The sequence below is a fragment of the Stenella coeruleoalba genome, assembly GCF_951394435.1.
Source record: "Stenella coeruleoalba genome assembly, chromosome: 7".
NCBI lineage: Eukaryota > Metazoa > Chordata > Mammalia > Artiodactyla > Delphinidae > Stenella > Stenella coeruleoalba.
In genome coordinates, this window is record NC_137153.1 from 95,085,029 (window position 1) to 95,101,909 (window position 16,881).

The following is a 16,881-nucleotide window of genomic DNA, read 5'->3' on the forward strand; positions in this document are numbered from 1 at the left end:
CTCCTCCTGTGTGGCCTTAGGGTGTGGTTCAATTCTTAGCAGTAGCAGTACCCTTTCTGCAAGTTAGTTCATCTATGGATAATGAACAAATAAAACAGAAGTAGAGCTTCTCCAGTTGAAGTGTGAGTAAGGGAGGACCCCAGACACCTTCCCATTCGACCTCCCTCTCACACACAGCAACCCCCAAGAAAGCTTTGCAAAAGGCCAAGGATTCCACCAGGCAGTGTCTGAAAACCATGCACTCAGCAAGTGTCCAAAATCCTCTCCAGCTCTGAACGTCTGTGCAGATGACCCTTAGTCACTGCCCTGAGGACTGAGTGACCCTAGACTCCTAACTTGGCTTCTCAGCTCAGTGTGCCAACTTGCAGGCACCACGCCCATTTGCCCCTCCAGACTGTGAGCTCATTTTATGTAGAAAATTGATTTATTCAACCTTGTATCTCCAATTCCTACCATGAGGCTTGGCACTAAATTAGTGACAAGAGTGAACACTGAATGATGAGGACAACTTGGAGTGTCCTGAGGGAAGCCATTATTGGAGCAGGGGACGAGGAGCACATGCTGCTATGGACTGGATGTCTGTGTCCAACCCCACCCTAATTCACAGGTTGAAATCCTAAGCCTCAGGGTCATGGTATTAGGAGGTGGGGCCTCTGGGAGGTAATTAGGTCATGAGGGTGGAGTTCTCCTGAATGGGAATACTGTCCTTATAGAAAGGACCCCAGAGAGCTCTGTCACCCTCTTTCTGCCATGGGAGGGTACACCAAAAGGACAGCAGTCTGCAACCTGGCAGAGGCCCTCACCAAAACTTAATCATGCTGGCACCCGGACTGCAAACTTCTAGCCTCCAAAACTGTGAGAAATACATTTCTGTTGTTTATAAGCCACCCAGTCTGTGTTATTTTGTTACAGCAGCACAAATTGCCTAAGACATACACTCTCATCACCACCTAGCTACCTACTTATCTGCACACACACACACACACACACACACACACGTGTGCACACACATGAGCACACACACACACACTCCTCACCCTTATTCAGGGCAAGAGAGGAGCAGAATGTCCTTCTTGACTCTTTCCCTGTCCTAGATAACTTGTGTTCTGGAGCCACTTCCTACACAGTTACTTATTATTATGTTTAAACCCGTAGGAAGCTCACCTATTCTTATTCCATCCTCCTTTTGACCTCCAGCCTTTTTGCATTCTCTCTTATGCTCTAAGTAGACAATCAGTACATGTTTCTTCTTTCCCCCTATTTGTCCCATGATGGGATCTTCAGACTCAAATCAGCACAATCAGATCCTCAGAATCTGCTCCAGTTTGTTAATGTCTTTCCTGAAATCAGACACATGGTTCTAGAAACAATTCTACTGATGCGTGTGACTATTAGAAAGTACAGCGGGAGACTTCCCTGGTGGCACAGTGGTTAAGAATCCGCCTGCCAATGCAGGGCACGTGGGTTTGAGCCCTAGTCCGGGAAGATCCCACATGCTGTGGAGCAATCAAGCCCTTGCGCCACAACTACTGAGCCCACGCTCTAGAGCTCACGAGCCACAACTGCTGAGCCCGTGTGCCACAACTACTGAAGCAGGCGCACCTAGAGTCCATGCTTTGCAACAAGAGAAGCCACCACAATGAGAAGCCCGTGCGCTGCAACGAAGAGTAGCCCCTGCTCGCTGCAACTAGACAAAACCTGTGCGCAGCAGGGAAGACCCAATGCAGCCAAAAATAAACAAATAAATTAATTAATAAAAAAAATCCAATCCTTTAAAAAAAAAAAGAAAGTACAGCAGGATGGTCATTTCCATCTGATACTAATACTATTCTATTATTCAGCAACCATTTTATACAGTTGACTCACATTACTTTTGAAACTGACTTAAATATCCATGTCTTCTTTTCATGAACTAACAAGAAGTAAATTACCCCCATTCTACACTTGTGCATTTTTTAAAGCACAGGTTTAGGACTTTACATTTGTCTTTATTAAAAATCTTTTATTAGTTTGGGGAGATGTTCCAGTCTGCTTTTTTCTTCTTAAAAAACCTTGATTTTGATATTCATTGTACTCAATATCTCTGAAAACATTGAGTAAAGGTATGTACAGATTTCATTCAAGTTATTGATAAAATCAGGGAACAATTAGAGTCCTATGACATACCACTATATACCTCCCTCGAGGGTGCCCTGGTTCATTAACCACTTGTTTAACCAGCAACAGCTCTACTGCATTACCATCTAGGTGACTTTTCTCCATCTTGTCCTCAAGGAAACATTTTAACCTTACTGAAATCAAGATACACTGATTTTAAGGAATTTCTCCTTTCTATCAGTGTCAACCCTATCATAATCAGAAACAAGGTTGGTTTAGCATGGCTTGCTCTTAGTAAACCCATGCTGTTTTCTTTGCTATGTGCTTACAAACCATCTGTTTCACCACCGGATGCCAGAGATTGTATATCAAACCCATCGTTTTCATGAATTTACTTTTTTCTATATTAAAAGTTAGATTTATTGCATGCAGAACTGAATTTTATTTTACTTTTATTAATAAATCATAAGATATTTGAGTAAGACTTTGTATATAATACATTCACAAATAAAAATATATATTAATGTCTTGTCGGGACCTTGATTTTGTCACAAATTGAGAGTTGAGAAAATACAGGGATCTTATGCATATGTTGTCCCCATGGGTCACCAGGCCACTATCTCCATCACTCTGTTTATATAGTGTTTCCCTTGGTGCCCTTCACTGCTCCTCTGTCTGATACTGTTGATAAGCACAATGGCGGAGCCCCAGTCAGCAGGCATACATAGCGGTTTGATACAAATGATTTAACAATAGGCTGGGAAAGCAAGGTGACATAATGGAAAGAAGTTAACTATACTAAGACAGCACCAGCCAAACAGCAACTATCCTAGTCCAGAGAGGATGCACAATAAATACTACCAGTGAAGATGGAGGAGACAGGAAGCAGCCTATGTTTCACTCCATCCTTATCCCCGGTAGGTAGTGTTATTATTTCCATACTTCATGGAATGGAACAAAACAAATCCATATCCCTGAACCCATTTTTAATAAATAATAATAATATTTATTATTACCAGTAATAGCCAATAATAGCCAAAGGAAATTTAAGGTAAAATCCAGCTCTCGTACCATTTGTTTTTATAGTTAATGTGTTCTGGATCATGAAGAACCAGAGTAGAGAGGGTGATGGAGAGTTAGGCGATGAACTCATGCTGTGCCTAGAGCTGGCCTGTCTGCCTCATGGCGTTTGTGTGCACCCCAACAAACCCATAGGTGTTGTCTTTCCTTTGCATGCCTCACAGTTTTATGTTTCAGGAATTTTATGTACCTTTATGTATGAAGTTGGCCTTCATAAAAGAGGACCCTTAGAGTTTTAATAATTTTTACGTGCTTCGCTGTGCTTCCCACACCCTTCTTGTCTGTGCTCTTTCAAGAAAATCCTAATGCAACTCCATGAAATGAGCTCTCTTCTTTAGTTCAGACTTAATTTATAACATTTCTAGAAAAACCCAACACTGCCTCTTTTCCAGACAGAATATTGCAAAGCCGGTCTCCTCTGTAGAGTCAAACACACAATTATCGCCACACAGGAAACAACTGCAAAGCTGCCCCCAAATTCTTAAGCAAACTGAGGGTTGGGACCGGGAGAAAGAGAAACAAAAGTTGCTTCAATCAGGAAAAATATTTTGAGAAGCATTAGGAAGATGTGAGGAGTCTGGCACAGTAAATTTTGCTTGACTAGAATATTCAGGGAATAGGCTCTGGCTTTGTTCTTGTTGGCTCGCTTTGTTTTAAATCCCCTAATTAAAAAGCTGCTATGCTACTATATAATTCCACTTGCATGTCATTCTGGAAAAGACTAAAGAGCAGAGACGAGAGCACTGGTTTTCAGGGTTAAAGGTGGGAGGAGGGGTTGACTACAGAGGGGCAGCACAGGGTACTCTGGGGGGTGATGGATCGGTTCTGCATCGTAATTTTGGTGATGGTTGCATGACTCTGTGTGTTTTTCAGAATCTATAGAACTGAACACTAAAAAGAGTGAATTCTGAGGTATATAAAAATAAATGAAGCAAGAGTTTAAGTTGCTGTGTGAGGTAGAAGGAAGACTGCTGGATTGGGATTCCGGTGACTTACCTTCCACTTCGGCTAACTGCATTCCCCTCTCTTGTTATTTTTAATTTCATTCTCATTACTAGAAATTGTTCTGAAATTACTAGATGTGCCTGCCCTAGGAAGTAGAACACGCAGGGGGAGAATTTCAGCCTTCCTTGGCCGGTGTAAATATCTGTGCCACATCCCAGGACACGGAGGGTAACAACCAGTGTGGTACCACAGCCCTTCCCAGCTGAATACTCTCCCTTCCCTGTCCTCCTCTGGTGCTTTGCACCTCCACCAGCCATCATACTTTAATAGATTTTACTAGAGTATTAATGCATTTATTTATTCATGCATTTCATTATAAGCAAAATTAGCAGTTATGTTCTTAGATGCACTGAATGAGTTCAATAATCAGGCTCTTGAGAGAGCAACCCATGGTTGTTTGTGATTAGATTCAGCCACATAGAGATGTCTGTACTGAGCTGTCTTCCTGTGCATATTCTCTGCAGCTCTGAGCTCTGTCTGTGTCTCCTGTAAAAGCACTTATGATAGAGTAGGTGCCTCAAACAGATGGTCCAGAGAAATCCTCGTACTGTGACAATCTTTAGTGTACACTTTTAACCCCTGCATTGAGGTGCTCTTTGTAATAACAAATATTTATTGCAATGCTTTTCCAGGTTTGCTAATGATTTGCTCTCAGCATTTCTATATGATTGGTCTCAGGGCATTTTTATGTGTCTCATTTCCAATACCTTCTCTCTTTCATCAGTGTTCTCTGTCTTTAGAGTTGGTCTCCTGGACTATCTGATTGTTCTGTGTTTTGCTAGTTTTTCTTATATGATTTTGGGGGTTCAAAAATTTAGCTAAAATTTATACTTTTCAGCCATTTAAGCTTCTTATAGCTTTTAATTATATAAACTGATACACAATCATTGTGTGGTAGCATATTGGTTGACTATAGATATCAAGTGAAACTTTGCCCAGCAGAACCTTGGGGCGGCATGTCTATGCATTATAAATTACATGTAGAAAGACTGCAGTACTTACCACATTTTGTTTGTTTCAGGTGGTACCCAAGTTCCAGAGTTACTGGCAGAGACTGTAGAACTCTGCAAAATGGGGGGAGAAGGCTTCCAGTCAGAAGTTATCTTTGACTCCATCACCACCCTTCACCTACTACTGGGTGTCATGTCTTGTCAGCTCCCTCATTTCTCTGCCATACCCTCTATCCCCACTGCTCCTGCCCTTGAATAGGCCTCCACCCTCTCTATTCCTGGACCATAACTACTGGTCTAAGGAGCTTGGTGCATAGAAAGTACTCAGTCAATATTGGGTGGACGGTTGGGTGGATGGATGGATGATTAGGTGAATGTGAAGGAAGCGGGGGAGAGAAGTAGGGGAGAGAAAAAATGGGAAGAAGAAAAGAAAGAAGGAAATTGTTCTTTTTTATATCACATGAATAGGGTGTTTGCAAATCAGAAGTGACCATGCTGTGAAGCCCATTTAATTTCCTAGCTCTCTAAATGAGAGAATGAAACCAAAGACATAAATTCTCCCCTCATTCACCACGGAGTCCACTATGCATGTGGAGAGTTGGCACCTGATGACTAATAATACTTTACATTCCACCAGCAAAAAATAGAGAAATAAAACCGAATTCTCACAACTTCCTGGGAAGATGACGAGGCATCCAGTGCCTTTTGCTGACAGGCCCCCTCTAACTCCACACACGGCTGCACACGTCACCATGACCATCAGTAACAGTTAGCCTGACTGCCTGTTCTTTCAAACTAGAAAGGCCCACCACATCAACTCCTCGAGAGAGCTAAGTCCTTCTCCTCACTTGCCTGGGAGTCTGAAACCATGGAAGTCAGGCTCACCAAGAGAGAGGCAGCCTGGGTTATACATTGATTAACTAAAGTAACAAGCTGGAAGATAGAAACCCACTCTTAAGACCATCACTCTCCTTTTTTGGTGGAAATCGAATCCTCATATTAAACTGTGTTTATCATATCTCTGTTAACCAAGAACCTTTTTTCTCTAACCTGCTGGTATTTATTTCAGTTGTATGATACTAGAGCTTAAGCATGTTTACACAGGTGGATGCTTTGTGGTTTTATTACTTACAGGAAAAAGCCCCATAAAATGAATTCAAGTGTGTATGTGGTGGTGGTGGTGGGGGGGTTATTAGCTCCGGGTCCTGCCTTTGTGACTTTTGCTTGGTGGAGCTCTATACTGTGGTCTAAAATGGACTACTTCCCCTTCCCTGGGTGCAACTCTATGGAAACAAGCTATAACTGACTTTTTGCCCATAGAAAACCATGTGACTAAAACCAGTTGAGAAGGTGGGAGGGGTGTTGAGCAAACTAAGTGAAGGGGATTAGGAGGTACAAACTTCCAGCTATGAAATAAATAAATCATGGGGATGTAATGCACAGCGTAGGGCATATAGTCGATAATATTGTACTAACTTTGTATGATGACAGATGGCTACTAGACTTTTGGTGATCTATTTGTAATGTATGTAAATGTTAAATCACTACGTTGTACACCTGAAACTAATATATTGTCTGTCACCTATACTTTAAAAATGAAAAGGAAAAAAGTAAAAAAAATTAAAAAGAAAAACAAACAAACAAACAGCTGAGATGGTAAAAAGCCAATTGTCCATGGCAAAGGCTTAGTAGACTCTTCCTAAAGACAGAGAAGCTCTTTCCTACCACCTTCAGCCAAAGTATGTAGTGAATGCCTGCTTCATGGCTCAGGGAGGTGGTGGAGACCCTACAGTCCTGGGCTCAAACATCTCCAGCGATCTGGAGGTTAGGAAGGGGTGAGCAGTGACAGTGTGGTCAAAGATGAAGAGCCAACAGCCTGTACAACTGGCACTACTTAATGCTGTACATTGCATCCCCAGGACTTATTTATTTTATAACTGGAAGTTTGTACCTTTTGACCACCTTCACCCATTTTGCCTACCCCCAAAAGCACCTTTGCTAAAACTGAAAACCAATTAAAGAAGGGGGAAGAGACCCTCATTCAAGAGTTTGGCTCAGCTGCCATCCCACTAGCATCTGGGATTCAATAGATTAATTTGCCCATTTTGACTGGAAGATGCCTACAGAGAGATGAGGTGTTTAAGTGCTTAAAATGGCAGCTTTTATCGGCATCCACCAGAGATCAGCGGTAGAGAGCCATGCTCTCAGGCTGCACCCATCCTACTCCTAGAATAAGGATTCTCAGCCAGATTTAAACTCCTCAATGCCAGCTAAGCATGTTACCTCCACTAGTCCCACTGCATTGTAGAAATGTGGAGATAGAAAGCTGGGCAGATGGCTGTCAGCAAGACCCCACCATGCCTTAGCCCTCTATGCCAAGGGATCCTACAGAGAGAGAGTGATGGTTCCTTGGATTGAATTATAAAGGAAACTCAGAAAGTTATTTGAAAATGTAAGTGTAACTTCAGTTCACCAGACAGGTCAGTCCATCTTTTTCTTTCCTTTTCTTAATGGACAATTTCAAGAAATAAGGGAAAAATATGTTATAGACACATTTGAAGCTCCTTCCAATTTTACTTCCTTCCCCTTGCATTTGGTGTTTATTAATCTTATGTATTTTTTTTATACTTTCTCTACATATGAAAGTGTCCATAATCAATAACTAGTATTGTTTCATATGTTCCAAACTTTTTGTAAATGGTAACATGCTGACATTGTATACATCATTCTATAACTTGTTCTTGCACAAATTATGTTTTCTGAGATTTATACATGTTGATAATGCAGTTCTAATTCATTCATTTTCACTGCTTTATAGTACTCCATTGAATGACTTGGCTTACTCATCCATTCTTCTCTTGAGAGACACTTTCATTGTTTTCTATTTTGGATTATCATCATTGCTGTTGCTATGAATATTTTCCAACATATCATTTTATGCATACATACAAAAGTTTCTCTAGAATGTATGTCCAAAGTGGAATTGCTTTGTAATCTTGACTTTTCATGATACTGTCAAACTCAACCAATTTACACTAACATCAGCAGTAAATGAGAGTTCCTGTTGCTTGACATTTTTGACAACATTGGATATTATTGGTCTTACTAATTTTTCCAATCAGATAAATGTGAAACGATGTCTTCTTGTTGTTTTAGTTAGTATTTCCCTGATTACCAGGGAGGTTGAACATCTTCTCACTATCTATCAGCCATTCAGTTTTCCTCTGCTGGGAATTGCCAAGTCATATCTTAGTTCACTATTATATTGTATCATTACACTGTAACATTTGTCTTTGTTTTAAGTGATTTTTAGTAGTTAAATGTTCTGAATACTAATCTTTTGTCTCTCTTTGAGTTGTAAATGTCTTCCCAGTGTGTGCCTTGCCATTTCACTTGTGTTTTCTAATGTACAAAAGTTTTGTTTGCTTACTTGCTTTTATTTTTTATTTTATTTTATTTTTTTTGGCCACACTGTGTGACTTGTGGGATCTTAGTTCTCCGACCAGGGATCAAAACCAGGTCCACAGCAGTGAATGCCCAAGTCTTAACCACTGCACCACCAGGGAATTCCCACTTACTTGTTTTTAATATACTCAGATTTACCTATCTTTTCCTTCATGGTTTAAACTTTATGTAGCTTGTTTAAGAAATCCCTTCTTAGACCAAGTTCATAAAGATATATAGCAGAACATCTAAAATTTTTAAAGTTTTGCTTTTCAAATTTGTCTCTAATCCATCAGAATGTATTTATTTGTTTATTTAGTTAGTATGTTGAGAGAGTTTTTCTTTTTTCATGTGGTTAACTAAATGTTCTAAGCACCATTTACTGAAGAGTCCATCTTCCCCCAGTGACATATCACATAAGTCCTCCTATATGCACAGGCCCTGACCTGTTCTCTATTTGCCTATTCCAGCAACAATACCACACTGTCTTATTACTACAGTTTTATAAGGAGTCTTGATATGTAGTAGGGCCCCCACCTTATTCTTTAAAAGTTTGTTATTCATGAACCATTGATCTTCCAAATAAATTTTAGAATAAGCTTGTCAAGTCACACACAGAATTCTCAATACACTAAATATTTACTTAGTGTATGTAAACATACATACACTAAAAATGCAATAAGAATTTGATTTGGGTTACATTAAATGTATAGATTTGTGGAGAATTGACAACTTTAAGAATATAGAATCCTTTCATCCATGAACACAATGTATCCATCCATTTATAAATGTTTTCTTAATGTTTTTCAACAAAGTATTATACTTCCCTTCATTAAAATCCTGCACATCTTTTTTTTTAGATTTATTCTAGGTTCCTAATGTTTTTGTTGCTACTGTAAGTGGCATCTTTTGTCAAATTGATGTTTGTCCTTTGTTGGTGGCAATAGGAATAAATTTGATTACTATATATTGCCCTTATTTCCAGCTGCCTTCTCTTAGAAGTGTTAATACTCTATGTTCTCTTGAAATTTTCTTGTACACAATAACATTGTCTTATATCTTATGCTTTCTTTTCTTACTCTGCTGGCTAAGCCTTGATAAACTGAATGTTTAATAGAAGAGCTGATAGCCAGAAAACATGTTCTGTTCGTGACTATGAAGAGAACATTTGAGATCTGGGGAAATTTTAAATATTACCAAATATCACGAGTATTGCTTTCTCCCCTATTTAATGTTTCAGAATGTATGGAGGGTTTGTTTAGAGCACAATAGCTACACTCTAGTCTTCTCAAAAATCGCTATACACCAACTATTATTACCAGTTTTCAGTATGCCTATTGCTGAGCTCCCCCCACACAAAGAACAAATAAAAATTACACAGATTGTTAATTTTTGGCAAAGTTGGCCAATTTCATATTATCCTCAAATGCCACACTACACAGACTGAAAGGATACATAATCGTAAATCTCAGCAGGCTGAAGTTGAGATATGCCCCTACCCCCCAGAAACTCTAAAACTATTCTGCATTCAAGTTCTGAATTGATTCCCTTTGAGGCCTTTAAAATGTATTTGTTTGCAAAAAACAAAAGTTCATTGTTGGCATTTGGAGGTGGCTTATTAGTGGCTGTGAGAAATCAGGGTTAGAACTTGAGGTAGGAAGAGAAAAGGAAAGTTCTTAAATTTTAGTGCCTTAACCCAGTAAAACTGTCAGTTCTTAATACAAGAAACTACTTTGTTCAAGAAACCCAGTATAGTCATGAGGACCTAGGACCCCAATAGCACTATTCTGGTAGCTATTCCTCATGCTAAGGGTCATCACTTTTCTCTTCCCTACAGCAAGAAGCAAAGAGTAGCAGTTTTAAACCTCACCCCTCTACATCCTATTCAAAGATTAGGTTACAATTAAAAGTACATTTTAAAATCTACACCTTAAAACATAATTTCAAGTATGCTGCATTTTAAAGACACTTCATTACAAAAGTTAAAACTTGGAAAATTAAAGTAGAACATTTATCAAATCAACAAATAAGCTTTTACTTTTTCAGGATGATTTACTGCAAGATTTAAGACTCCCCTCTTATTTATTGTCTTTACAAAAAAAAAGTGAGACCAAACATCAGCCACTGCCACCTGCAAACTAGAGAATAAAGTTGCTCCTACATGGTTGGGAAAATAATTCATCTTACAGAAATTTAACAAACGAGCTATTTTTTAGGTTCTCATTTGCTAAATCGGCAATTCAGAATTTGTGAAGCAGGAGCAATAAGCTGCCGAACCTGAGAGAAGCCTCTAAACGCGCTTGGCTGTAGTTTATTTGTTTTGTGGTGTTTTCTAGTTCGGGTACAAAGTGGCAAAAACGGAAAGACACCACGCTTCCCCACTCTGCCCAGCTCAGGACAGAAAGCGCGCGCTCAGCGCCCAGCAGTTTCGGCGAGGAGATCTCGCCGCTTTAAGCCGCGGGGGATTCTCGGGCCCGCCCACAAGAAGGCGTGGCCAACCCGGTGTCTGCTGGGAGTTGTAGTTCTAGGCCCAAGCGTTTATGGACTCTTTTCTTCTTACCTCCACCGCGTCCCGCCGCCTACGGACTTCTGAAGCTGCTGTGGATTTAGCCCGAGGCCCAACAGGAGATAAAAGGAGAAGCGATGGGCTCTGTTCAGTGTTTGGCCGCAGCGGCGCGCATGCGCAAGCCGGCCTGCTCCACCCGCACTTCTCCGGACGCGTTGGGGGGCGGCGGACAGAGGTAGGGCCCTAGGCCAGTTTGAGGTGGTACGTCTTGCCGGAGCGCGGTTGTCAGCAGGGAGATAAGGGGAGGTGTCCGACTGTCTTCTCGCCCTACCTCATCCTGCCTTTCGGGACTCTCCCATCTCCTGCCCTTGTCCAATGTGCAGAATTGCAGCCACACGCACACCCGCCCTCTCCCATCTCTCCTTGGGAAGCCTTTCCCTGCTGTGTTGTGAAATCTGTTAGAGCCTCTCAGCCAAGGCCTTTTAGCCCGCCTGGAATTCAAACTGCCCCCTCCCTGCCAAATCCATGTCATGTGAGGCAGCAAAAGGCTTGCGGCCCAGGCCCCACAAAGCAATGCCCTCAGCAGGTCTCTGAAATTTACAGTCACCCCGTCCTCCTCCTGCAAAACTGGAACCAGCTAGGTGATAGATTAGATAGATGGATAGATAGATTACGCTTTTAAGTCTGAACAGGGCTTTCATAGCTTCCTTTGCTCTGGAAGGTGACATCAATATACGAAAAGACACCGAGTGACCCAAGAACTCACGAATGTAGTTGGTGACAAAGCCTCAGGACTACAGCCTCCAGGAGTTCTAAATCCACTGCTTTTTCCACCACTTCACAAATGTCTCACAAACAGCTAAAGGAGGTAACCAGCTGAACCTGATGCAAGTTGCCTTTCCGTATGGTCACCACAGCCTCTCTTAAATTAGCGAGCAGTTGCCCTCCGCGAGTGAACCCTCCAGCAAACATAGGATTTTGCTGAGGGAAATGTTTAAGATTAAACACATACTTTGTGCTGGGCTCTGGAAAGATATACATCACGTTTTAGCTTAAAAGGTGCCCTTCCCCAAAGACAGGTTGAACCATAAAGCACCCTGTATTTCCCAGAGGATAGCATTAGGCATGCTACGTCTTGTTTGTCTGCCTTTCTTGAGAGCCTGCAGCACTGTTTTGTTCAGCATGGTGTCTGCGGTGCTAACACATGGTGGTCTCTTGGTAAATGTCCAGTGATTACATGCATGAATCCAGTGTCTGCCATTCAGGTCTGTGCTCGAAGTCTGTTGGCAGAGGTAGAGATGTGAGTAGAGACGCAGATTTACACAAAGCTTTTGGGACAGGAAGGAAGAAGCATGTAACTGCCTGGAGAGGCCCCTGAGGCTGCATGGAGGAAGTATCCTCTAAGCTTTGGAATTGCCCCTCATTGACTTAGCAGATGGGAAGTTATCACACCAAAGCCTCTCTGTGAGCTTTGCCTGACAGGGAAAGGGACTGATTGTTTGAGAGCCAACCAGGACAGGAACACAGATGCTACCCTCTTCCAGGTGGTCATCTGGAGAAGCTGTGCTTTCCAGGGACCCTGGCTTTCTTCAGACATCTTTGGAATGCTCTTTGTGGAAATGCCTTTTGAGTTTTACAGCACATTCTTTTGGACCTCCTCAGCACTGGAAGGAACATCTCGTTCCTTCAGGGATTTGATATTTGGGAACAGCCAGAAGTTATTTGGGATGACAGTCTAGAGGATGAGGAAGACAATCATGCTGCATAATAGTTGCTGAAATTTGGGGGAAGGTGTTTGTTTGTCTGTTTGTTTATAGGAGTTCTCATCCTGGTGTGTGTGGAAGTTTTGAGTGTATGTGTATTTTCCTGAGGGATCATGTCTTTAGCTTTTATCAGATTCCCCAAGGACTCCATGATTTAAAAAAGATGAACAACTACTGCTATAGAGTTATAAGATCACTTCTGTGGCCTGTAAGCTCCTCGGAAGGAGAATCACATGGAAGGAGAGCAGAGGGGGACGTTTCAGCTGCTCCTGTCATTCGATGTGTGGTCTCAGTGGGTTGCAAAGCTCCCGGAGCCTTAGTGTCCCCACATACAAAGTGGAACAATAGTAGCATCCCTGGACTAGACATGTCATGCAAACTTCCCAGGTGACTCCTTCAAATGACAGCCCTGACTTGGATGTGTGTTACTGCTGTTACTGTTGTGCTTGTTCAAGGGAATCATCCTCCTGATGTCAGAACCAGGGATCTAGCGACAACAAACAGGCCAAATCAGAGAGGGAAGTTGGGGGCTCAAAACCCAGCAAGACTTGCTGAGGATAGTACAAATGGTCAGGGAAGGGCTCATCAAGAAGGGGAGCCTGGGCTTCCCTGGTGGCGCAGTCGTTAAGAATCTGCCTGCCAATGCAGGGAACACGGGTTCGAGCCCTGGTCTGGGAAGATCCCACAGGCCGCGGAGCAACTAAGCCCGTGAGCCACAACTACCGAGCCTGCGCGTCTGGAGCCTGTGCTCCCGAATGTGCTCCGCGACAGTAAGAGGCCTGCGCACCGCCATGAAGAGTGGCCCCTGCTCGCCGCAACTGGAGAAAGCCCTCGCACAGAAATGAAGACCCAACACAGCCAAAAATAAATAAATAAATAAATAAATAAAAAGTGGAAGTGTAGCAGTTACATAATAAGAATACAATATATTAAAAAAAAAAAGAAGAAGAAGAAGGGGGAGCCTGAGAAGAGGGAAGAGGGTGCTGGAGCATCACCCTATCAGGGGCACAATCAGCCCTGATAGGCAGCACAGGAGGCCAGAAACAAGGATTCTGCCTTAAGAGTGAAGGTTCTGGTAGAGAACTCAACCTCCAGAAGGGCCACTTGGAATAAGCAGAATGTAAGCAAGACATTTATTTGGCAGGGACTGAGCTGCAGGTAGCAGGACCCCCATTCTATGAACAGGGTGACCTGAGACTAGGTTAGGAGTCATGGCCCTCAGGATTGGTCCCAAAGCCTGCGCTAAAGACTCTGACTCGGGCTTCCCTGGTGGCGCCGTGGTTGAGAGTCCGCCTGCCGATGCAGGGGACACGGGTTCGTGCCCGGGTCTGGGAAGATCCCACATGCCGCGGAGCGGCTGCGCCCGTGAGCCATGGCCGCTGAGCCTGCGCGTCCGGAGCCTGTTGCTCCGCAACGGGAGAGGCCACAGCAGAGAGAGGCCCGCGTACCGCCAAAAAAAAAAAAAAAAAGACTGACTCCAGCTGTGGGAGCAGAGAGCCTGGGGGGTAGCTGGAGCTGGGAAAGCTGAGGAGCGAGTCAGAATCAGCACAGCCTAGGGCTACTCTTCCCTCCTGCCTTCACTCCCTCTCTCCCTCCCTTCCTCCCTCCTTCCTTCCCTTCTTTCTTCCTAGTCTCTATGAGAGGGAAGAGATTTTTTTAAAAAACACCAGATGATGCTTTCTGACTTTAAGGAGCTTGCAGACTTGAGAGAAAGATTTCCCACTTCGGAGTAAATAACTAAGTGATTAGTCGGACAGTAGAAAATAAAAATCCTACAAGGCAAAAAAGGTGAAGTTAGTGTGAGTGTGTCTGGTGGGATGTGGGGGGTAGGGGGAGCGTCCATAGTTATTCCCTGCTTCTCACATTCCACAGAAAGAAGAGAATTTCCAAGTCACTTCCCCGAAATGGAAAAGTATGAAGGAACTCTCCGGCTTCTCCCTGCCCCAAGGGAAGGGGTGACTTACCCGACGGGTGAATCTGCCCCTGCCTTTTCTCTCTCTGTGAATCCTTGTAGAGAAAGCCTGTCCACAGGACACCTGCATTCTGTTCTGCCATGTGAGCGTGGCTAAGCCAGCTTTGAAGGGTTAGCGAAGATGAGCTGAGGGGCATTTCAGGAACCCAGCTGGCTGCAGGTCAGCTTTATCAATAAATAAAGCTGATATTTTGATCTCCAGTGGTCTGCCTCCTAGTCTTATTTCTCAGTCACTTCCAAACTCAGAAGGAGAAAACAGGCATGTTCCTTTTTGGCCTCCCCAGCCGCCAACGCCGGGCAGAGGCTTTGGTATAGGTCAGTCTGCATGGGAGCCTCAGGACCCTTTCTGTCACAGGGCTCTAAAGCCATGTGATCTGGCGGCCTTAGAAACAAGTTTGGTCTCCTAACTTCAAAAAAGTCTGAATCCCCAAGACTGAACCTTGAAGAAGAGAGAGGAGTGAATGGGGGCTATCCCTGCTGTGTTAATTTGTACGGTGGTCAGAGTCAGGGCCAGACACATGGCATGTCTGGAATTAGACACACAGGAAAAGCTGTTCCCACAGGCTTTCACTACTCTCTCCAGTCGTATGTACGTGTGAGCCTTCTGCTTTTGGCTCAAGCTGTTTTCTCTTCTTGGAATTCCTTCTCTCCATTATTTGCACCTATCAAAATCCAAGAAGAGGAAACTTCTTCCGGAGGAATGCTGTTTCTTCCTAATTGAATGCTTTTATCTTTCTGGTCTCCTAACAAGTTCCTTGACATTCCATTCTTCTAGCTGCAGGGCTTCAAAGCCCTCCACAATCTAGCCTCCATCTCCAGTACATCTGGACTCTTGCTTCTCATTCCAGCCGGGTCGTACAGCCTGCCTCAAATACCCTTCTTCCTCTTTACAACTACCTGGCAAAGTCCTTCATCCTCTAATATCCCCTCCACTGTGTTCCCCTCAGACTTCCCTAACCCCAGAAAGAATTAACTGTCCCTTCACCCTCCACCTTCTGATTTCACAATTAACATTGGCACCTAACACACTGGATTGAATTTTTTTGTTTATCCACCTATCACCTGAACTATATTATGGGTTCCTTTTACCAGAAGGACCATGTTTATTTCATCCCTGAGCCTGGAACTTAACAGATAATAAATGTTAAATAAATGAACGAATGGAGGAATGTTATCGTTTGTTTACATATGTGTCCCTCCCACTTTATTATTAAGTCTTTGAGGTTAGGAATACTGGGTCATTTATCTCTTATTCTTAATAGCTACCTTAGTGCCTGGCTTATAATAGGCACCTAATAAATATCTTTCATTGAATGGATGAATGGATGAGCAAGTAAAGTCTTTTGTAATATCTCCAACCTGATATACCCTTTCCCTCCTTTGAAACCTCAAGCACTTTCTTGTGTTTCTCCTGTGACATTTTCTTTAGCTTGTTCTTATCTCCGTGTCTAATTTCCCCTACTCTGTAGTCAGCTCCTTGAGGGCAGGAGTTGAGTCTTACTTCCCTTGTTGTCCCCTGCCATGTCTACAGCAGTGCCAGGCATATAGTAGGAGCTCAAAGTTGAGCTTTTCTGAGAAAGATAAAAGTACCTGTTATTCAGAGCCCCTGTTCCAGAAACAAGATGCCCAAGTACATGAGCTACACACATTGGGTCATCTAACCCACCACTTCACCTCACACACACTTAGTGTTGCCAACTCCTGGGTGATAAGAAAGCAAAGTTGAAAAGACCATGTTGTTTCAATATTGTGTTAGCTGTAATTCTCTGTACTAGTAGGTGCCCAGTAAATATAATTTTCAGATTAAAAAAGGCTATGAAGCCCATCAAAAATGAATGAGCCCAATGATACAAACGAGCAGTTGAAAGATGGAAATCACATCAGCCGATGGAAAGGCAAATCCGTGCATTCCCCCTCAGAGTAATGGCTTAAAAAGAATTAAAAAGCATGTTTTTCTTCATAAAAGGAAGAGTGCACTGGAAGAATTTCAGCTTCAAAATGTAAAAGTCCCTCTAATTTCGCCATAACTAAATAGAGGAGAGCAATCCTCAAGATTAAAAATGG

General features: G+C 42.7%; 1 protein-coding gene across 1 annotated transcript in view; it reads right to left on the bottom strand.

The window, feature by feature from the left end:
* Positions 1-11,309, bottom strand: part of ABCA1 (ATP binding cassette subfamily A member 1) — a 182,921-nt gene extending 171,612 nt beyond the window's left edge. Inside the window, exons 1-2 of the mRNA XM_079925542.1 lie at positions 11,137-11,309; positions 5,185-5,246 (exon numbers count right to left, since the gene is read on the bottom strand). The gene's annotated coding sequence lies outside the window, so the exon portion shown is untranslated. The remainder of the gene's footprint in view (positions 1-5,184; positions 5,247-11,136) is intronic.
* Positions 11,310-16,881: the final 5,572 nt, after the last annotated feature.